The sequence below is a fragment of the Lepisosteus oculatus genome, chromosome 14 (genome assembly GCF_040954835.1).
Source record: "Lepisosteus oculatus isolate fLepOcu1 chromosome 14, fLepOcu1.hap2, whole genome shotgun sequence".
Classification (NCBI taxonomy): Eukaryota; Metazoa; Chordata; class Actinopteri; order Semionotiformes; family Lepisosteidae; genus Lepisosteus; species Lepisosteus oculatus.
This window is the reverse complement of record NC_090709.1, coordinates 50,854,890-50,875,850: the sequence shown is the minus strand read 5'-3', so window position 1 is coordinate 50,875,850 and position 20,961 is coordinate 50,854,890. Positions and strand designations below refer to the sequence as shown.

The following is a 20,961-nucleotide window of genomic DNA, read 5'->3' as shown; positions in this document are numbered from 1 at the left end:
CCCCTCCAGCCCCCCCAGTGTGCAGCCCCCACCTGGATGATGCTCCAGTCCGCTCAGCACACAGCAGCTCTCAGTGGGGAGGAGAGCAGAGGGATGGAGCCAGTTCAGAGAGGGGGGGGGTGATTAGGAGGCCATGATGGGTCAAGACCAGGGGGGGAATCAGGCCAGGACACTGGGGTAACACCCCTACTCTTCTCCAGAGACACCCCGGGATTGTTAATGAGCACAGAGAGTCAGGACCTCGGTTTGACGTCTCATCCGAAGGACAGCGCCTGTTTACAGTCCAGTGTCCCCCGTCACTATACTGGGGCATCAGGACCCACACAGACCGCAGGGTGAGAGCGCCCCCTGCTGGCCCCACTCACACCTCTCCCAGCAGCAACCTTGGGGGGGGGGGGGGAGGGAAAAAAACAAAAGCTAAACAGATTTTTTTTTAAAAAATTTATTGATGCTTAACAAAAGGTCATCAGTCCAGTCTGGGGTCCCTCAGCTTCGGTCCAGTCTGGGGTCCCTCAGCTTCGGTCCAGCACAGACTGGGGTCTCTCAGCTTCAGTCCAGACTGGGGTCCCTCAGCATCGGTCCAGCACAGTCTGGGGTCCCTCAGCTTCGGTCCAGCACAGACTGGGGTCCCTCAGCTTCAGTCCAGACTGGGGTCCCTCAGCATCGGTCCAGCACAGTCTGGGGTCCCTCAGCTTCGGTCCAGCACAGACTGGGGTCCCTCAGCTTCAGTCCAGACTGGGGTCCCTCAGCATCGGTCCAGCACAGTCTGGGGTCCCTCAGCTTCGGTCCAGCACAGACTGGGGTCCCTCAGCTTCGGTCCAGTCTGGGGTCCCTCAGCTTCGGTCCAGCACAGTCTGGGGTCCCTCAGCTTCGGTACAGCATAGCCTGAGGTCCCTCAGCTTTGGTCCAGTCCAGTCTGGGGCCTCTCAGCTCCAGTCTAGTCCAGTCTGGGGCCCCTCAGCTCCAGTCCAGTCCAGTCTGGTGTCCCTCAGCTCCAGTGCAGTCCAGTGTGGGGTCCCTCAGCTTCAGACCAGCACAGTCTGGGGTCTCTCAGCTTCAGTCCAGCACAGACTGGGGTCCCTCAGCTTCGGCCCAGCAGTCTGGGGTCCCTCAGCTTCAGTCCAGACTGGGGTCCCTCAGCTTCGGTCCAGCACAGTCTGGTGTCCCTCAGCTCCGGTCCAGTCCAGTCTGGTGTCCCTAGGCTCCAGTCCAGTCGTCTGGTGTCCCTCAGCTCCAGTCCAGTCCAGTCCAGTCCAGTCCAGTCCAGATCTTAGCAGGCACAGAACCAGGAAAGTAACCTGGAAAGTATATTGTTATTGCAGGTGTGAGGGACATAGACACAGACGTCACCATGACATCAAACAGCAAGAGGAGACTCCTCCTTGAATCACAGACATGACCGGGCGGCACCCCCCTGTCTGCTCACCTGCCCCTCCTCTTCCTCTTCTTGTCCTTCCCGGCAGCCTGCTCCTCTTCTCCCTCGCTCTTCCTCTCCTGAGCAACGGTCTCCGCCACCTCCATCGGCTCGTCCTGATCTTCTGTCTCCACCGACACGCAGCTCAGGGACATCAAAAAGACGCATCGGCGCTTCTGAAGCAGAGACAGGAGAGTCACGTTAAGAGTCGGACTGGACACTCCAGGACATGAACACTGCACTGAGAGAGAGAGGGGTTCATACAGACACACTGACTGGACACTCCAGGACATGAACACTGCACTGAGAGAGAGAGGGGTTCATACACACACACTGACTGGACACTCCAGGACATGAACACTACACTAAGAGAGAGAGGGGTTCATACAGACACACTGACTGGACACTAGACAGGAGTAAAGAGAGGATCAGAGCATTACCCACCTTCTTTTTCTGCTGTCTCAGAGGAGGTGGTGATTGGACCTCCTCCAGCTGGAGTCCAAAGAGGGAGAGAGGGGGCAGGAGAGGGACAGCACAGGGAGAGAAAGAGAGAGACAGGTGAGTCAAGTGTCCCAAGAGCACAGAGACTCTGCTGAGACCACACTCGCAGTGAGTGAGCCTGGGTGTAGCCCACTAATACTGACCCACTGGACACCACAGGACAGAGAGGAGGAGAGAGACACACTGAGGACAGAGAGGAGGAGGAGAGAGACACTGACAAACAGGGCTGAAAGAGAGAGAGACAGAGAGGCAGGGACAGGCAGACAGCAGGCCGAGAGAGACACTGACAGACAGGGCTGAAAGAGAGAGAGACACTGAGACCCAGGGACAGACAAGACGGCGAAACTCCACCACAGACAGGACAGGAGGCAGGGTGGGACCAGCACTGACCTCCTTCCTCTCTCCTGCCGGAAGAGCTGTCTCCACCTCCTCTTCCTCCTGCAAGTCAAGAGACAGGCTGAGAGAGAGACGGGCTGGCAGGACATCGGCGAACAGAGCTGAAGTCAGAGAGCAGAGGAGACAGGCCCAGCTGGGACAACGCAGGACAGACAGAGAGGACAGACAGGGAGACACACGAAGAGATACAGGGAGAGAGACCCAGCTGGGACAACGCAGGACAGACAGAGAGCAGGGAGACACACGGAGAGAGAGAGGAGGGAGGGAGACCCAGCTGGGACAACGCAGGACAGACAGAGAGCAGGGAGACACACGGAGAGACACAGGGAGAGAGACCCAGCTGGGACAACGCAGGACAGACAGAGAGCAGGGAGACACACAGAGAGAGAGAGGCGGGGGGGAGACCTAGCTGGGACAACGCAGGACAGACAGAGAGCAGGGAGACACACGGAGAGACACAGGAAGAGAGACCCAGCTGGGACAACGCAGGACAGACAGAGAGCAGGGAGACACACGGAGAGAGAGAGGAGGGGGGGAGACCTAGCTGGGACAATGCAGGACAGACAGAGAGCAGGGAGACACACGGAGAGAGAGAGGAGGGAGGGAGACCTAGCTGGGACAACGCAGGACAGACAGAGAGACAGGCAGGGAGACACACGGAGAGACACAGGGAGAGAGACCCAGCTGGGCCAACGCAGGACAGAGAGCAGGGAGACACACGGAGAGACACAGGGAGACAGACCCAGCTGGGACAACGCAGGACAGACAGAGAGCAGGGAGACATGGAAAGACACAGGGAGAGAGACAGGGAGAGAGGGACAGACACAGAGAAAAAGAGAGACTCAGACAGAAGGACAGAAAGACAGAAGGAGAGAAGTACAGATGGACAGAAAGACAGAGAAAAGGACAGAAAGACAGATGGACAGAAGGACAGATGGACAGAGAAAAGGATAGATAGAGTGATGGATAGAAAGACAGAAAAGGACAGAAAGACAGATGGACACAGAAAAGGACAGAAAGACAGAAGGACAGGATAGAGAAAAGGACAGACGGACAGAGGGACAGATGGACTGAAGGATAGATGGACAGACGGACAGATGGACGGACAGACGGACAGACGGACAGACGGACAGACGGACAGACTCTGCCCCACTTGCCTCGTCAGACATCTCCGCCTCTCTCCTTGCCCTCCGCACCGGGGAGCCCCAGGCGGGGCCTGGCGGGGCCGGGCGGGCGATGGGGGGCAGGACGGGTGGGGGCAGGGGCAGGGGCACCGCCCCGGGCAGCAGGGGGGGCTCGAGGGGCATGGCGGGGATGAAGGGGGGGCGGCGGGGCGGGGTGGGCAGGGGCCTGAGGGGGCCGGAGGGGGGGGCCGGGGGCGGGGAGCGGAGGGGGCTCTCGGGCGAGGAGGGGGGGGACACTGAGCGGAAGGAGTCGGGCAAGCCCGAGCGGGATGAGCCGGGTGACCCCGGGAGCTCCAGCTGCAGCTCGGCCGCCCTCTCCAGCTTCTGGACGAGCTCGGGGAGACATGAAGACACCACAGGATTCTGTCCAGCGGGGAGAGGGGGAGACACAACGCAGGGGGGATGAGGAGCAGAGACTACGCCTGGACAGGTGAGTGTGGACAGTGTGTCCAGTGAGAGTGTGGACAGGTGAGTGTGTACAGTGTGTCCAGTGAGAGTGTGGACAGGTGAGTGTGTACAGTGTGTCCAGTGAGAGTGTGGACAGGTGAGTGTGTACAGTGTGTCCAGTGAGTGTGGACAGGTGAGTGTGTACAGTGTGTCCAGTGAGAGTGTGTCCAGTAAGAGTCTGGACAGGTGAGTGTGGACAGGTGAGTGTGTCCAGTGTGTCCAGTAAGAGTGTGGACAGGTGTGTCCAACAGTAAGAAGCTGTCTTACCCTGTAACCCAGCTCAGGGGTGTTAGGGGGTGCTCTGTCTCCTCCCCAGATCTCACCTTCAGGTCGTGTGAAATGCCGGACCACTAGGAGACGCTGGAAACGAGGACACAAGACAAAGGTCAGGTCCACAGAGCTCACTCAATCACTACAGCAAGCAGAGACCTCTCGGCCATCAGGACTGTGGGGGTCAGTGTGCGGAGCTGTAGGGTTTCGGGAGTTTAGGGGTCAGTGTGGGGAGCTGTAGGGTATCGGGAGTTTAGGGGTCAGTGTGGGGAGCTGTAGGGTATCGGGAGTTTAGCGGTCAGTGTGGGGAGCTGTAGGGTATCGGGAGTTTAGGGGTCAGTGTGGGGAGCTGTAGGGTATCGGGAGTTTAGGGGTCAGTGTGGGGAGCTGTAGGGTATCGGGAGTTTAGGGGTCAGTGTGGGGAGCTGTAGGGTATCGGGAGTTTAGGGGTCAGAGTGGGGAGCTGTAGGGTAGATGTGGGGCACCGGGCCCACCACAGGGCCGCCGGTCCAGTCTCGCGGAAGGCGACCGGGTCAGACTTACGGAAAAGCACCGGGACTTGGGCCGGGACCTCTCCCGCTGCCAGTCCGGGTTCGGCCTGACCGGTGTGACCTGTGAAGACGCCAAACAGCCCATCTCCGAGACAGCTCTGACCAAATAGCCCAGCCCAGTCGTGTCGAGACTAGGGGCCTTGGGTAGTCTCTACAGTGTGTCCAGTGAGAGTCTGGGACGTTCAGAGGCAATCTGTGCTCTCAGAAGGCTATAATGGACCTGCGACCCTGTGGACGGCGGGCGGGAGGGGTGGACTTACGACGCCTCGCCGGGCCTGGGTCCTGCTGCGACCGCGCACGGCCGTGCGGCATCTCTGTCGGTCCATCGTCCTGCCGAGACAAGCAGAGTCACAGAGGGGAGGGGAGGGGGCGGAGCCACACAGCTGGGCGGCTTGTTCCCCACCCCCGCCCCCCTCTGTGTACAGAAGAGCCTCCTGTCCTGACTGGAGGACCTCACCCAGCTGTGTCCTGAGAGAAGCCAGGGTATCAGCTTTGTTCCACACCCCCACCACCCTCTGTGTACAGAAGAGCCTCCTGTCCTGACTGGAGGAGCTCACCCAGCTCTGTCTGGACAGGAGCCAGGGTATCAGCTTTGTTCCACACCCCCGCCACCCTCGGTGTACAGAAGAGCCTCCTGTCCTGACTGGAGGAGCTCACTCAGCTGTGTCTGGAGAGAAGCCAGGGTATCGGCTTCAACCACAGGGCTGGGCAGCTTGTTCCCCACCCCCACCACTCTCTGTGTAGAGGTGCACCTCCTCTCAATATCTTTTTACAGCACTTTCACACCCATAAGAGTGGAGTAACGGTAAAAAAAACAACTTATTTCTCCACTTATTTTGTTATTTCTCGCCAGCGGCGCTTTTGACTGACTTACCGATTTCACGGGGATTCTGAAGAGCGATTCTGAAGCTGAAACTAACGATCTAAGTCGAAGTAACTTTATTGGAAGAAACACGTATTTAGAAAAGACTATATAGCGCTTTCCTCCTCCTCTCTCTTCACTCCTCTGAGCTCACGGGGCTCCGGCGCCGCCCCCCGCTAGAATCCGCCGCTCTGTGACGTCAGGCGGCTCATTGTGACGCCACCGTGACGTCGCCCCCGACGCGCTCACGGCTCGGCCGCAAAACAAAAATGGCCGACATTTTTCACGGTTGCTGTTTTTTTTTGGGTGGACATTTTATTCTTCCAACTCTCGGCGGCCAGCCGGGTGTCCCTGTACGACCCCGGTAGTCGCCACCTCGGACAGGCAGGGGAAACGGGTCCAGGTGTTTCCGGCCCAAGGGTTACAAAAGCTGCACTTGAATTTAAAGACAAAATCACGTCGAGGGCGCATTCAGCACCCCCACGTCCAACACGGGTTTCCGTGGGGTTTGGTTCAGTGAAATTAGCACCCCACCCCCCGACCCCCAAATCAAAGAAAGACCAACCTCCACCCCCCTCTAGCGCCCAAGGGCGTAAATTTCGGGCCACGCCACGTCCAAAAAACACAGGTCCCCCCCCCCGTCCTGCGGGGAAAAGAAACGCCATTTTCTTTTCCGAGCGCTGCGTGGGACCTCACGACCCCCCCCCCAAAAAAAAAAACGGGCTTCGCAGACGAGGAAACCCAGGCACGTCGACCTCTCTACAACACCACCCGGCCGTTTCTGTTTCAGACCGTGGGAAAAAAATAAATAAAATTTCGCCCCTCACCGACCGTTGCGCAAAAAAACACAACTTCACGCTACAGAAACGGCCTGTGTGGGGGGGGACACGGGAAAAAAATAAAACCTGCGTGTTTTCGGCAGAGTAAGCTCAGCGGGGAAACTCCCTGAATCTCGGGGTTGCTTCTTGAACCCCGAAAACGACCTTTTTTCTCTCTCTCGTTTTCTTGGTGTCTGGGACGTTCACGAACTCGTCGGTGCGATTCCCAGCGGGACGTGAACATAACCCCCCCGTGGGGCCACAGCGCCCCCGTGTGGCCGAGAGGACCACCACCCCCAGGGCTGAGCTTTTACTGCCGTGTCCCGCTTTCACTCTGGCGATGAAGGAGGGAATCAAGGAGGAGAATTAATATTGTGATCCACCAGTCCATCACAGGACACACACACACCCTGGACAGGACACCAGTCCTTCACAGGATACCAGTCCACCACAGCCAGTGTCTCATGGGTGTCCAGGCTGGGTACCATCTGTCCATCACAGGACACACAGACACACACACTCACACACCCTGGACAGGACACCAGTCCATCACAGGACACACACACATATTATATTTCGCGAGGTATAATACGGGGGGAAAAAAAACATTTATATTTATCAACCTACTAGTAATACTGGGTGGATGTCACGTTCCCCAAAGTTCAGTGCCTCTCTCTAATAAAGCAGAAACGCGACATTAAAATCACCAGGACACGATACACCTTGCTCTGGACGATGGGAGAAGACCTGTACCTTCACGAGTCCGGGTTGTGAAAACTTCTTCTGGCAGTTCAAAACGTTTCGAAGGGACTACAGCGCTACCCTGTTTTCCATTTCTATCGTGTGTTATTATACAGTCATAAGTATCTGTCCTGATCACAGAGTCCCCCTCTCACTACCAGGACTGAAGCCCAGTGCAGCACGAATAATAATAATAATTAATAAGTCTGGACCCTCCCCTCAGAGCTCTTCCCAGGTCAGGGGGATCCCCTCCAGCCCCCCCTGGATGATGCTCCAGTCCGCTCAGCACACAGCAGCTCTCAGTGGGGAGGAGAGCAGAGGGATGGAGCCAGTTCAGAGAGGGGGGTGATTAGGAGGCCATGATGGGTCAAGACCAGGGGGGGAATCAGGCCAGGACACTGGGGTAACACCCCTACTCTTCTCCAGAGACACCTCGGGATTGTTAATGAGTCTCATTAACGTCTGTTGACGTCTCATCCGAAGGACAGCGCCTGTTTACAGTCCAGTGTCCCCCGTCACTATACTGGGGCATCAGGACTCACACAGACCACAGGGTGAGCGCCCCCTGCTGGCCCTACTAACACCTCTCACAGCAGCAACCTCAGTTTTTCCCAGGAGTCTCCCCTCCAGGTACTGACCAGGCTCCCACCTGCTGGGCTCCAGTGGGGAGGGGGCTGCCAGCTGGGAGCTGCAGGGTGAGATGGCTGCTGGGCAAACGAGGGCTAAAGATCTTCCTAGGACACCCTGGACTTCGTGGTCGACTTCCTTCTCTTCAGACGGAGGTGGCTTGAAATCTGTCTCGTTTCAAGGAGTATTGGACACGATGCCCCCCCTGCTATATCCCCGCCAACTGGTGGCACGCCGACGACGAGGGCTCTCGGCCTCAATCCGTCAACCACAAACTCTCCGGGATGAAAGAGAAGGACAGACTCTGTTCGTTGTTCCGGGGGGGGGGGGGGGAGGGAAAAAATCAAAAGCTAAATAGATTTTTTGTTAAACATTTTATTGATGTTTAACAAAAGAACAAAAATTACAATACAGATTAATGTCAAGGGTTTATTTAGTGACCCCACTCCCCCCCCCCACCTTACGATCATCACAGGACCTTAAAATAATACTTAATAATACAAGGTCATGCAGACGGTCTGAGGACTCAGGTGGAGATAATGTGAAAGTTCTCCACAGTCCAGTCTGGGGTCCCTTAGCTTCAGTCCAGACTGGGGTCTGGGGTCCCTCAGCTTCAGTCCAGTCCAGTCTGGTGTCCCTCAGCTTCAGTCCAGCACAGTCTGGGGTCCCTCAGCTTCGGTCCAGCACAGTCTGGGGTCCCTCAGCTTCGGTCCAGCACAGTTTGGGGTCCCTCAGCTTCAGTCCAGCACAGTCTGGGGTCCCTCAGCTTCGGTCCAGCACAGTCTGGGGTCCCTCAGCTTCGGTCCAGCACAGTTTGGGGTCCCTCAGCTTCAGTCCAGACTGGTGTCCCTCAGCTCCAGTCCAGTCCAGTCCAGTCCGGATCTTAGCAGGCACAGGAAAAGGAACCTGGAAAGAATATTGTTATTGCAGGTGTGAGGGACACAGACACAGACGTCACCATGACATCAAACAGCAAGAGGAGACTCCTCCTTGAATAACAGACACGACCGGGCGGCGCCCTCCTGTCTGCTCACCTGCCCCTCCTCTTCCTCTTCTTGTCCTTCCCGGCAGCCTCCTCCTCCTCTCCCTCGCTCTTCCTCTCCTGACCCACGGTCTCCGCCGCCTCCATCGGCTCGTCCTGATCATCTCTCTCCACCGACACGCAGCTCAGGGAGTTTAAAAAGACGCACCAGCGCTTCTGAAGCAGAGACAGGAGAGTCACGTTAAGAGTCGGACTGGACACTCCAGGACATGAACACTGCACTGAGAGAGAGAGGGGTTCATACAAACACACTGACTAGACACTCCAGGACATGAACACTGCACTGAGAGAGAGAGGGGTTCATACACACACACTGACTGGACACTCCAGTACATGAACACTGCACTGAGAGAGAGAGGGGTTCATACAGACACACTGACTGGACACTCCAGTACATGAACACTGCACTGAGAGAGAGAGGGGTTCATACACACACACTGACTGGACACTCCAGTACATGAACACTGCACTGAGAGAGAGAGGGGTTCATACAGAGACACTGACTGGACACTGACTGGACACTGGACAGGAGTAAAGAGAGGATCAGAGCATTACCCACCTTATTTTTCTTCTGTCTCACAGGAGGTGGTGATTGGACCTCCTCCAGCTGGAGTCCGAGGAGGGAGAGAGGGGGCAGGAGAGGGACAGCACAGGGAGAGAAAGAGAGAGACAGGTGAGTCAAGTGTCCCAAGAGTACAGAGACTCTGCTGAGATCACACTCGCAGTGAGTGACACCGACACTAACCAGCCTCAGGACAGCACTGCTAGAGCACCACAACCCAGACTCAACCACATCACAGCACAGATCAAACAGCAATATCTCACACACTGGGACACACACACACAAACACAACATAAACTGGAATGCTACAGAACCTTAAACAGACAATACACACTAGCTGAATATTTGACCAAAATAAAAAATAACAAACAGAAACAGACCCTGACGAAGTACAGGCTCAGTGACCACAACCTGGCCATAGAAACTGGGCGACACAGGCAGACCTGGCTGCCCAGAGAGGACAGGCTGTGCTCCCACTGCCAGCGGGGAGAAATAGAGACAGAGGTGCACTTCCTACTGCACTGTGACAGATACTCTGGGATTAGAGAAACATTCTTCCCGAAATTCAGAAATCTAATCCCAGAGTTCCCACACCTGCCAGAATCACAACGGGTCCCAATCCTACTGGGAGAGGGAGGAGTGAACTCAGTTGATCTGGCAGCCCAGTATGTGATCTCCTGTCACAGCCTGAGGAACAGTGAGTCTGTCTCCCAATAATGCTCCAGCCGCCTACAGTATATGTCAATATTTTATAATATGTCTTTGTTGTAAATGTCTGTAACGTGTCTGCTTTACGCAGAGAGTGGCGGGGGTTGGATGTCAAGGCCTGACGATACCGTATTACGCAGAGAGTGGAGGGGTGGGATGTCAGGGCCTGACGACACTGCTTTATGCAGAGAATGGAGGGGTGGGTGTCAGGGCCATACGACACTCCTTTATTCAGAGAGTGGAGGGGGTGGGATGTCAGGGCTAGATGACACTGCTTTACACAGAGAGTGGAGAGGTGGGTGTCAAGGCTATACGACAGTGCTTTCCGCAGAGAGTGGTGGGGGTGTGATGTCAGGGCCATACAACAGTGCTTTACACAGAGAGTGGTGGGGGTGGGATGTCAGGGCCATATGACACTGCTTTACACAGAGAGTGGCGGGGCTAGGATGTCAGGGCCATATGACACTGCTTTACACAGAGAGTGGTGGGGGTGGGATGTCAGGGCTTGACGACACTGCTTTATGCAGAGAGTGGAGGGGTGGGATGTCAGGGCTATACGACAGTGCTTTCGGCAGAGAGTGGTGGGGGTGGGATGTCAGGGCCATACGACACTTCTTTACGCAGGGAGTGGCAGGGGTGGGATGTCAGGGCCTGACGATACTACTTTACACAGTTAGTGGTGGGGGTGGGATTTCAGGGCCATACGACACTTCTTTACGCAGAGAGTGGCAGGGCTTGACGACACTGCTTTATGCAAAAAATGGAGGGGTGGGTGTCAGGGCTATATGACAGTGCTTTCCGCAGAGAGTGGTGGGGGTGTGATGTCAGGGCCATACAGCAGTGCTTTACACAGAGAGTGGTGGGGGTGGAATGTCAGGGCCATATGACACTGCTTTACACAGAGAGTGGCGGGGGTGGGATATCAGGGCCTGACAACACAGCTTAACGCAGAGTGTGGAGGGGTGGGTGTCAGGGTTATACGGCAGTGCTTTACGCAGAGAGTGGTGGGGGAGGGATGTCAGGGCTTGACAACACTGCTTTATGTAGAGAGTGGAGGGGAGGGTTTCAGGGCCATAAGACACTGCTTTATGCAGAGAGTGGAGAGATTGGTGTCAGGGCCATATGACACTACTTTACACAGAGAGTGGCGGGGGTGGGATGTCAGGCCCTGACGATACTACTTTACGTAGACAGTGGCGGGGGTGGGATGTCAGGGCCTGACGATACTTATTTACGCAGAGAGTGGCAGGGGTGGGATGTCAGGGCCTGAAGATACTGCTTTTCGCAGAGAGCGGAGGAGGTGGGATACAACCTCTCAGTGGGGCCAGCAGGGGGCACTCACCCTGCGCTCTGTGTGGGTCTTAATGCCCCAGTGTAGTGACGGGGGACACGATCTGGCCCACCAGCGACGAGCAGGTTACCAGATCTAGACAAAGGGGGCAACTCTTAGTCGTATGAGCTTAGTCACACATCGCAGCGATTAAAAAAACAAAACAAACATATTATGTCTGTTACTAACGACTTTTTTTTCCTACATTGAAAGTCTCTTTCCCGGGTGATTTTCTAGCGCGACTGGGGCTCTTCATTTCTCCTCGGTGTCTCATCGCGGGCGGATTTGAAACAGACCATAGAAGGTGGTCACACACTATATTATTATTGAGAGACAGGCTCACTGTACCTCAGGCTGGGACAGTAGATCACACTGTATTATTATTATTAATATTATTGAGAGTCTGGCTCACTGTTCCCCAGGCTGGGACAGGAGATCCCACACTGTATTATTATTATTGAGAGACAGGCTTACTCTCTGTTGCTCAAGCTCAGACAGGACATCACATACTGTATTATTATTGATTGACAGGCTCGCTGTTCCTCAGGCTGGGACAGGAGATCATACACTGTATTATTATTATTTAGAGACAGGCTCACTGTCTGTTCCTCAGAGTTGGACAGGAGATCCCACACTGAATTATTATTATAGAGAGACAGGCTCACTGTATGTTCCCCAGGCTGGGTCAGGAGCTCACACAGTATTATTATAATTATTGAGAGACAGTCTCACTGTCTGTTCCTCAGTCTGGGACAGGAGATCACACACTGTATTATTATTATTGAGAGACAGGCTCACTGTCTGTTCCCCAGGCTGGGACAGGAGATAACACTGTATTATTATTATTGAGAGTCTGGCTCACTGTTCCCCAGGCTGGGACAGGAGATCCCACACTGTATTATTATTATTTAGAGACAGACTCACTGTCTTTTCCTCGGTCTGGGACAGATGGTCACACACTGTATAATTATTGAGACAGGCTCACTGTCTGTTCCTCAATCTGGGACAGTAGATCACATTGTATTATTATTATTAATATTATTGAGAGTCTGGCACACTGTTCCCCAGGCTGGGACAGGAGATCCCACACTGTATTATTATTATTGAGAGACAGGCTCACAGTCTGTTCCTCAGGCTGGGACAGGAGATCACACACTCTATTATTATTATTGAGAGACAGGCTCACAGTCTGTTCCTCAGGCTGGGACAGTAAATCACACACTCTATTATTATTATTGAGAGACAGGCTCACTGTCTGTTCCTCAGGCTAGGGTAGGATATCACACACTGTATTATTAGTATTGAGAGAAAGCCTCAGTGTTCCCCAGGCCGGGAAAGGAGATAACACATTGTATTTTTATTATTGAGAGACAGGCTCACAGTCTGTTCCTCAGGCTGGGACAGTAAATCACACACTCTATTATTATTATTGAGAGACAGGCTCACTGTCTGTTCCTCAGGCTGGGACAGGAGATCACAAACTGTATTATTATTATAGAGAGACCTGCTCTTTCCTGACTGTTCCTTAGGCTGGGACAGCAGATCATAATCTGCTTTATTATTATTGAGAGACTGGCTCACTCCTGTCTGTTCCTCAGGCTGGGACAGGAGATCACACACTGTTTTATTATTATTGAGAGACGGGCTCACTGTCTGTTCCTCTGACTGGGGCAGGAAATGACACACTGTATAATTAGTATTGAGAGACAGGCTCAGTGTTCCCCAGGCTGAGACAGGAGATCACACACTGTATTATTATTATTGAGTATCTGGTTCACTGTTCCCCAGGCTGGGACAGGAAATCACACACTGTATTATTATTATTGAGAGACAGGCTCACTGTCTGTTCCTCAGGCTGGGGCAGGATATCACACACTGTATTATGAGTATTGAGAGACAGCCTCAGTGTTCCCCAGGCTTGGACAGGAGATCACACACTGTATTATTAGTATTGAGATACAGACTCACTGTCTGTTCCTCCTGCTGGGACTGGAGAACACACACTGTTCTATTATAACTGAGGGACATGCTCACTGTCTGTTCCTCTGGCTGGGGCAGGGAATCACACACTGTATTATTATTATTGAGAGACAGGCTCGCTGTCTGTTCCTCAGGCTAGTACAGGAGATCACGCACTGTATTATTATTATTTAGATACAGGCTCACTGTGTGTTCCTCTGGCTGGGACAGTAGATCACACTGTATTATAATTATTGAGAGGCTGACTCACTGTTTCCCAGGCTGGGACAGGAGATCACACACTGTATTATTATTGAGAGACAGGCTCACTGTCTGTTCCTCTGGCTGGGGCAGGGAATCACACACTGTATTATTAGCATTATTAAGAGACAGGCTCGCTGTCTGCTCCTCAGGCTGGGACAGGATATCACACACTGTTGTAGTGTTCTCTCACGAGGCACCAGTTCTGTAGGGGTTTGGGCATTTACTGGGACAATTATTTTTGTGGCAGTAAATCACAAAATTGATTATTTTAATGGTCTTAGAATCCAACCATGCGACATAACTCAAACAACGCACACACAGGTACTAATACACGAGGATACATTTGTTAATATATAGAATATGCATGCAAACCTAACAGATCTTATCGTAAGGCTTAACAGAATACAAAAGATATAAATTCATTCAGTTACAAAGAGTTACACATATCAAGAGGACATAAGTTTCGTATATCATTCATTTAGACCGTTTCGTAATTGAACTTGTTTACAACTTCTACATGAGATACTCAAAACAAGTACATAACCCTTAGGAATTAAATTGATATCAACTGGTTGGGAGCAGTAATGCAATAAGGTTCAATACTCACTGCCGGGGGGTCCCTTTTCTCACCGTTTCCGTAGTGCAGCGGTTATCATGTTTGCCTCACACGCGAAAAATCCCCGGTTCGAAACCGGACGGGAGCAGCCTCGTTTTGCACGCTCCCGTACATCACAGAGGTATTGAGCGACCGGTCATTTGTTCCCAATGTATTTCCGGTGCCTTCATGCACTCTTGTACCAAACGCACGTTCCTTCTGTACGCGGAGCCGATCATTTGCAATTGAGCTGTGCAGACAGACCAGGACGAGCTCTGTCGGCTCAAAAGCAGCGCAGGACCTGCAAGAACAACAGAAAGATTAGTATCCAGCGGGGGCCTCTTAGTGAGCCCAAGAGCTCATCAAGAATCGGCTCCAGCAACAGGGCTGGGCGCATTGTTCCATTCTCCGCCCACTCTCGGTGTAAACAAGTCCCTCCTGGTCTCTGCTTGAAATGCACTTTCCTGCGTTTGCTTTGGTGTAACTGGCTTCCCCTGCATGGGCGAATGTGAAGAAGATCCTTAGTAAGTCATTGAAGAAAACCGAGAAGAGGTCGGAGTGGCCTCTGTCGTTCATCAACGATCCAGTCAGGCAGTACTCCTCTGTAAAGCGCCGTTCGTTCACGTCGATTGGCTTTTTTTTGCCTTCATTCGTGCGAGTAGTAAAAGCAGACGCCCCTATTCTGCCGTGACCCGGATTCGAACCGGGGTTGTTGTGGCCACAACGCAAAGTACTGACCACTATACGATCACAGCGAGTTACCGAGACACACGCGGCAGGGCGGAAAGGGCTGTGCTCTCTTCGTGTGACATAATTCGGAAAAGTCCTGACGTTGCATTTCAACTGAGCCCCAGTATACATCGACCCTTCGACACTCTGAGTGACAACTCTCTTGCGTGTTTTCTCATATTTATGTAGTTTGCTTGCATGATGCCGGGAACAGCATGGTTGTTCGCTGCCATATAGTCTAGCGGTTAGGGTTCCTGGTTTTCACCCAGGCGGTTCGACTCGGTTTTGCCTCCTGCTTTCCAAAAGATCAGCACCGTGTATGAAAGAGCCGCATTAAAACTACTCGAACGTCCAAAACGTGCGAGAAGAGGGGGCGCTTGTTTCCAACCGAAACTTCTCGCGTGTGAGACGAGCTGATCATCGCTGTGGGAGGGTTACTCTGGTAGAGAGGGCTGACCTTCGGCAATAGGATTTATAGTCTCCAAGATGATATTTGCACTTTCTGGAGAGGCGCTTTTCTCCACTTCAGTAGCCCGATTTCGTCGATTGCGTGGAGAGGGCTGTAGAATGTGGCGCCGCCTTTCCTGTTCCGTCCATGACAGGCGTGCTGGTCTCTGGAGAGAGAGCACGGTCCATCAGCGCACTCCAATAAAGGCACTGGAAGCAGCTGAATCGCATTGGCGAAGCTCAGCACTGGGCTGCTGGGCACGTCTTACCACCGTTTCCGTAGTGTAGTGGTTATCACGTTCACCTCACACGCGAAAGGTCCCCGGGTGGAAACAGACATCTTTTGTCGCCAGGCACAAAAGGGGATTGGGGATTCGCCTAGCGCTGTGATCGAACAGACCCACTGGACCCACCTCTTAGTGTGGCGGGATCTGCACAGTGCATGTCACAGCGCATCCTGCTTTCACTTCAAGGCGCGTCCTGATGCACCCCAGTCTCCCGCGTGACAGGTGGGGACAGGTGACAGGTCCTATACTAACGAGGAAGACATCGCTCTCTCCGACCCCCGGCATCGTGTCCCGACCCACCGTGCTGGAAGCCGACGCGTGCTGTGATTCCTTTACGGAGCAGAAATGAAAACCGAGGAGCCGAGAGATCATTTCAGCATTTCGCGTCTGAATGGAAAACACAAACGACCAACTCGGAATGACTTGCCTTTGACGCTTCGCAAAGCGTTCTTTGTGCATCGAACAGACCCACTCACCTCTTAGTGTGGCGGGATCTGCACAGTGCATGTCGCAGCGCTTCCTGCTTTCACTTCAATGTGCTTCCTGATGTCGAGTCGACTGCCGTGCGGAGGCTCTGAAAGCGAGAGCAATGAAAAGGTGCACGACGCTGTGAAAGAAAACAGAGAAGTGAAAGGCAGTCATTTCTCTAAGGAGGTGAAAGAAAAGCTACTCCCCGTCGGGGAATCGAACCCCGGTCTCCCGCGTGACAGGCGGGGATACTTGCCACTATACTAACGAGGAAGACATCGCTCTCTCCAACCCCCGGCATCGTGTCCCGACCCAGCATGCTGGAAGCCGACGCGTGCTGTGATCCCTTTACGGAGCAGAAATGACAACCGAGGAGCCGAGAGATCATGTCAGCATTTCGCGTCTGAACGGAAAACACAAACGACCAACTCGGAATGACTTGCCTTTGACGCTTTTCAAAGTGTTCTTTGTGCACGACGACTGCGCCGCCTAGCAGATACAAAGGGGTTGTACAACTTTGAACTAGCAAATGGAAGAGGGCTAAGCCCCCTCTCTTTTAGCCCAGGTTCGATCTGTCTCCCAGAATCACCAGGGCGCACACACACACACACCCGTGCCGTTGAAGTGCTCTGCTTCATTTCTAAGTGCAACTCAACATTCACTCCTACCCCGAGTGCAGAAAAGACAGCATCCACAGCAACAACAGCTCAGGTCTCTGCACAGGAGCTAAGCTGCCCTCATCTCCTCTGCTCTGCGGCTCCTGCGGAGTGGAGTCCTGCCTGGAGCCGTGTTTGCAGGCGGCGGCTCCCCGCGCCCTGTCTGGGCGTCGTGTCCAAGAGCTCCTGGGAGGAAGAGCGAGCCCTCCCACTCGGGGGCTTTTCCACGGTCTGTGTGAGGAGGGGCGGGTGTGTCCAGTAGCTTATCGAGCGGAAGCCTGGGGCGGCGGAGAGCTGTGATCGTGCAGACCTTGAGGTGTCACCTCTTTGTCTGCTTTCCCGCCCCCCCTCCGCCCAAGCTCTGCTCCAAAGTAGCCCGGCAACCCCTCACACCTGCACGTGTCACAACCTAAGGTGCGGTCATGAGACACCCATGGCGTGTCGTTCTGTTCTTGCTAATTGTTTCCTGCCCGTCGCAGGCAGGAGTCCATGCGAGGAAGATGCGCTGGACAGAGCTCAGAGGGCGCAGCTGGGTGGCTTTCCTTCTGAGTGACGTTCCTGCAACACTCTCCCGCTACTCTTGGTGCGCTCATGCCACAACACAGGAAGGCTGGAGCAGGTGGCTGTGGGCTTTGCGCACTGCCGAAATAGCTCAGTTGGGAGAGCGTTAGACTGAAGATCTAAAGGTCCCTGGTTCGATCCCGGGTTTCGGCATTTTGTTTCATCGCGCCCTTTGTTCCTCTCTCCAGCGCCACCTGCCTAAAGTGACGCGTCCCTTTCTCAGCCCGAAACGCAAGCGAGACACCAGCAGCAGTCCCTACAGGTTTCCGTAGTGTAGCGGCTATCACGTTCGCCTAACACGCGAAAGGTCCCCGGTTCGATACCGGGCGGAAACAGCCTCGTTTTGCACGCTCCTGTACTTCACAGAGGTCTTGAGCGACCGCTCATTTGTTCCCAATGTATTTCCGGTGCCTTCGTGCACTCTTGTACCAAACGCACGTTCCTTCTGTACGCGGAGCCGATCATTTGCAATTGGGCTGTGCCGACAGACCAGGACGAGCTCTGTCGGCTCAAAAGCAGCGCAGGACCTGCAAGAACAACAGAAAGATTAGCATCCAGCGGGGGCCTCTTAGTGAGCCCAAGAGCTCATCAAGAATCGGCTCCAGCAACAGGGCTGGGCGCATTGTTCCATTCTCCGCCCACTCTCGGTGTAAACAAGTCCCTCCTGGTCTCTGCTTGAAATGCACTTTCCTGCGTTTGCTTTGGTGTAACTGGCTTCCCCTGCATGGGCGAATGTGAAGAAGATCCTTAGTAAGTCATTGAAGAAAACCGAGAAGAGGTCGGAGTGGCCTCTGTCGTTCATCAACGATCCAGTCAGGCAGTACTCCTCTGTAAAGCGCCGTTCGTTCACATCGATTGGCTTTTATTTGCCTTCATTCGTGCGAGTAGTAAAAGCAGACGCCCCTATTCTGCCGTGACCCGGATTCGAACCGGAGTTGTTGCGGCCACAACGAAAAGTACTGACCACTATACGATCACAGCGAGTTACCGAGACACACGCGGCAGAGCGGAAAGGGCTGTGCTCTCTTCGTGTGACATAATTCGGAAAAGTCCTGACGTTGCATTTCAACTGAGCCCCAGTATACATCGACCCTTCGACACTCTGAGTGACAACTCTCTTGCGTGTTTTCTCATATTTATGTAGTTTGCTTGCATGATGCCGGGAACAGCATGGTTGTTCGCTGCCATATAGTCTAGCGGTTAGGGTTCCTGGTTTTCACCCAGGCGGTTCGACTCGGTTTTGCCTCCTGCTTTCCAAAAGATCAGCACCGTGTACGAAAGAGCCGCATTAAAACTACTCGAACGTGCAAAACGTGCGAGAAGAGGGGGCGCTTGTTTCCAACCGAAACTTCTCGCGTGTGAGACGAGCTGATCATCGCTGTGGGAGGGTTATTCTGGTAGACAGGGCTGACCTTCGGCAATAGGATTTATAGTCTCCAAGATGATATTTGCACTTTCTGGAGAGGCGATTTTCTCCACTTCAGTAGCCCGATTTCGTCGATTGCGTGGAGAGGGCTGTAGAATGTGGCGCCGCCTTTCCTGCTCCGTCCATGACAGGCGTGCTGGTCTCTGGAGAGAGAGCAAGGTCCATCAGTGCACTCCAATAAAGGCACTGGAAGCAGCTGAATCGCATTGGCGAAGCTCAGCGCTGGGCCGCTGGGCACGTCTTACCACCGTTTCCGTAGTGTAGTGGTTGAACTTGAACTTGAACTTGAACTTTATTGCCATATGTAACCGGTACTGGTACAATGGAATTCTTACTTACAGAAAGTCTCTCGATTGTAAAACAAGTGTAAAATACAAAACAAAGTGCAAACAGTGCATCAAGACAATGTCCAAACAAACAATAGACAATGTGCAAGTAAACATGCAGACAGTTTGAATGTAAACAATACAGACGTGTAAACAATGACAGGAGACGTACAATAAATAAATTACAATGAGGTAGATGGTGATGGTGTAGGTGTGGTCCGAGGGGGATGGCTAAATGTGTTCGCCAGTCTCACTGCTTGTGGATAGAAGCTATTGAAGAATCTAGTGGTAAGTGTCCGTATGCTCTTATATCTCTTGCCTGAGGGCAGTGGGGTGAAGAGCTCATGCCCGGGGTGGTGACTGTCCTCTGTGATGGCCAGAATTCCACCACGGCAGCGGTCCTCATAGAGCTGTTTAATCTCGGTGAGACCGCAGCCGATGATCTTTTGGGCCATATTGACCATTCTCTGTAGTGCCTTTCTTTCTCGCGAAGAGGTGTTGCCATACCACACGGTGATCCCGTTGGTGAGGACGCTCTCGATAGTGCAGCGGTAGAAGTTCACCAACACATGTATTGGCATCCCCCATCGCTTGAGGCACCTCAAGAAATAAAGGTGCTGCTGAGCCTTCTTCATGATAGAGTCAGTGTTCACAGTCCAGGTTAGATCTTAAGAGATGTGAATTCCCAAAAACCTAAAGCTGGTGACTGTTTCCACTTCCGTTCCATCAATACTGAGTGGGCTGTGAGTGTATGGCCTGTGTCTCCGAAAGTCCACTATTAGCTCTTTCGTTTTCTTTATGTTCAAGTCCAGGTTATTGCTATGACACCACCTAAGCAGCTGTACAACTTCATCCCTGTAAGTGGACTCGTCATCATCACTGATCAGTCCTATTATAGTGGTGTCATCTGCAAACTTAATGATGCGGTTGTTGCTGTGTCTTGCTGTGCAGTCGTGAGTAAATAGGGAGTACAACCTTGGACTCAGACAGCAGCCTTGTGGGGTTCCAGTGCTCAGGGTGAGTGGTGTTGATGTTTTATTGCCTATCCGCACCACCTGTGGTCTCTCAATAAGAAAGTCCAGCAGCCAGTTGCAGACAGAGTTGCAAAGACCTAATCCCCTGAGCTTTGTCACCAGTTGACTGGGTATGATGGAATTGAATGCTGAACTGTAGTCCACAAACAGCATTCTCACATACGAGTTCTTAGTGTCCAGGTGTTCCAAGGCTGTATGCAGAGCCAGGAAGACAGCATCATCCACTGATCTGTTGTTCTGGTAGGCAAACTGCAAGGGGTCCAGGGACTCTGTGATGGAGGAGTTGATGTGTGACAACACCATCTTCTCCAGGCATTTCATCACCACAGATGTTAATGCTACTGGGCGGTAATCATTCAGGCATGTCACTTTTGTCTTTTTGGGGGTTGGAACAATAGTGGTTTTTTTAAAGCAGGTGGGGACCATGGACTGTGACAGGGAGGAGTTAAAGATGTCCGTAAACACTGTGGTCAGCTGGGCTGCACATGTCCTTAGGACTCGAGGTGGTATCCCATCAGGCCCTGCAGCCTTACGGATTTTCACCCTGCTCAGAGTCTTCTGCATGTCCTGCTCTGAGAGTTTCAGAACAAACTCGCCCTGCACACTTGGGGTCTTCTCAGCATTGCCCGTGTTCAGAGCGTCAAAGCGGGCATAGAAGTGGTTCAGCTCGTCAGGCAGGGATGCGTTGTTCGTGTCAATCTCCTGGCTGCAGGAGATTGACTGTAATCCTGTGATTGACTGTAATCCCTGCCACAG

The 20,961-nt window shown here is 53.3% G+C and overlaps 1 long non-coding RNA gene and 3 other non-coding genes across 4 annotated transcripts; 2 read left to right on the top strand and 2 right to left on the bottom strand.

Moving 5' to 3' along the window:
- Positions 1–724: 724 nt before the first annotated feature.
- On the bottom strand, positions 725–1,942 carry LOC138243114 (uncharacterized). Its single transcript, XR_011191976.1, has 3 exons — positions 1,859–1,942; positions 1,427–1,590; positions 725–1,298 (listed from the first exon to the last, which is right to left on the bottom strand). It is a non-coding gene; the product is annotated as an uncharacterized lncRNA (long non-coding RNA).
- A 14,461-nt stretch (positions 1,943–16,403) lies between these two features.
- Positions 16,404–16,475, bottom strand: trnad-guc (transfer RNA aspartic acid (anticodon GUC)). Its single transcript has one exon. It is a non-coding gene; the product is annotated as a tRNA-Asp (tRNA).
- Positions 16,476–17,499: 1,024 nt separating this feature from the next.
- Positions 17,500–17,572, top strand: trnaf-gaa (transfer RNA phenylalanine (anticodon GAA)). Its single transcript has one exon. It is a non-coding gene; the product is annotated as a tRNA-Phe (tRNA).
- A 109-nt stretch (positions 17,573–17,681) lies between these two features.
- Positions 17,682–17,754, top strand: trnav-aac (transfer RNA valine (anticodon AAC)). Its single transcript has one exon. It is a non-coding gene; the product is annotated as a tRNA-Val (tRNA).
- Positions 17,755–20,961: the final 3,207 nt, after the last annotated feature.